This window comes from Seriola lalandi, unplaced genomic scaffold, assembly GCF_002814215.2.
Source record: "Seriola lalandi dorsalis isolate HSWRI2012SDOR001 ecotype SW California unplaced genomic scaffold, Sedor1 jcf7180002054917, whole genome shotgun sequence".
NCBI classification, from domain to species: domain Eukaryota; kingdom Metazoa; phylum Chordata; class Actinopteri; order Carangiformes; family Carangidae; genus Seriola; species Seriola lalandi.
In genome coordinates, this window is record NW_019525469.1 from 726,530 (window position 1) to 728,821 (window position 2,292).

The window sequence follows — 2,292 nt, forward strand, 5'->3', positions numbered from 1 at the left end:
CCTCCCTCCCTCCCTTGCCCCAAACAAGCCACTGGTCAGAAATGTCCAGAGTTCTAAATTAGAACATGTAACTTATAAAAATGTAAAATATAACTGTAGAAAAACAACTGAATTTGCACAGGAAGTGAGAACAAGGTGGAAGAATTAAACCTTTGATGATCTCTGCCTGTTGTATTTGATCCGACACGCGTGTGATGTGACTTTCCGACTGATTATGAGCCGGAAAATAAAAAAAAAAGAAAGAAATTATTAGACACAATCAGATCTCTGTCAGTGTTAAAACTGCCCCTCAGATACTCTGACACTGTTAAACATCCCACTGCATTTAGAGACAAAGTGTTGTTTTTCTGCAACCTTTTGTGATTTCCTACATTTCGCAAAATGCCTTTCAACAGAGAAGGTTCGTCCAGTTTCGGTATGGTTTCCAGACATCACTGGGTTCAGAGGAGCACTGGCTGTTGCCTACAACCTGCAAACCTACAGATGTTCTGGAAACATCCTCAGGCTCGTTGGTCTGTAAGAAGATGTCACTATCTACTATCAGCATCAGCAGGTGAGCAAAAGTAGCTGCATTGATTGGCCAGTGTATAGACCAATCAGGCAATAGCTACAGGTCCTCTGTACCATATTTCTGTGGGAGCTTATGCAACCTAGTCAGCGTCTTTATCAGTACATTTCTGATCAATCATAACCTCAATTCTCTGTCCTCAATTTACTGATTCATGTAGTCGAACGTCATTTACATGCTGCAGTTTGATGATGATTCTTCTCAAGTTTTTGTCATCTCAGTTTTTATTATTTTTAATATTTTGACATTACACAAACACACACAATAAATGTGATATTGAAAAATAAAAAAAAAAACAAAGAAAAAAGGCAGTAAAAAAAAAACAAGTTCTTTTGTATTGTGTTATCTAGTTTACCTTCTCTAAGATGTTGTATCCTTAATGCATGTCAGAAAATAATGTCACATTTGATGAGTTTTGCTTTGGATGTTCTTCAGTTATCAAAAGAAGACCTGTCTGCTACAATATTACCTGCTCAAATTAATAACTTTGACTAAATTGTCTTTCGCCTCAGAACAAGTGGCCCATGATTCTTCATCATGTCATATCAGGCTCCTAAATGTCTGCACCAGTGAGAGAGTTCATGTCCACATTGAAATGATAAATAGAACTGACAACAGACATGGCCCTAATAATATGGAAGTGTGTGATCACTCAGTGTAATTAAACCCATATCTAAGACCAACCGTGCGATCACAAAAACATTAGTTCGCTGGTTAATACTGTGTAGATGTGGAGTCTTACAGTGCATCCGTTTTTTTGTTTTTATGAACAGAATGATCAATATCATCAAACTTTTTACAGTGAAACTATTTTTTTACACAAAAAGTTATATTTAAAGTTTGTTAAAATACCATAACATCGTGTAAATCCACATACTTCAATCCAAAATCAGAACCCAACAGTATTAAATTGAAGTGAGATTCTGGATCGAACGAAGACAAAAGAGAACGTGAGGCAGCGACCTGAGGGCACTAATTCAGGTAGTTTGGGAGCGTGATGTGTATTTGATGGCAGACATTAACTGTATTTGATGGCAGACATTAACTGAACACACAAACATTTTGAAGAAACCAACACTGATTATTGGTGACTACCGATGGTCTCTGGTGTCAAAGTCATGCTCAGTGAGTGAATTCAGGCGTTTGACAAACAACTAATTCTGTTGTGTGTGTGTTTTTCTTTTTTTTTCATTCAGTCTGTCTTGGGTCTTTTTCCTCTTCTGTTGTGGATGTTTTTCCTGTTTGATTTTTGAATTTCAAAACCACATTTATTATTGTTTTACTTAACATTTTCTGCTGTAAAATCCCATGAGAGCTTGTTGTTGATCCACAGGGAGAGGACGCACACCACACCTTAAAACTTCCATCACAAATATCTGTTTTTTTTTCTAACTGTGTAGAAGTGTTTGGGGGGTGATTTCTTCCTTCCTGTGTGAATGCAGCTGACCTGTCTGCTGCCTATAGTTTTTTTTTTTTTTTTAACCCCAAATGTATTTGCTCTGCGGTGCTATTTGCTGTCTAACAACTATCTAGGAAAAACCTTCTGGTTGTGTTTGAATGTATTTGTAAATGTTTAGGTGTGTTCTCTAAAGACGAGCACTAGAATCGGACGGTTCTGGACCACCTGAGACTGGACCGACTCGCATACACACACACACACACACACACACACACACACACACACCTGCACCTGCACTCCCTCTACCCCCTCACACATACACATA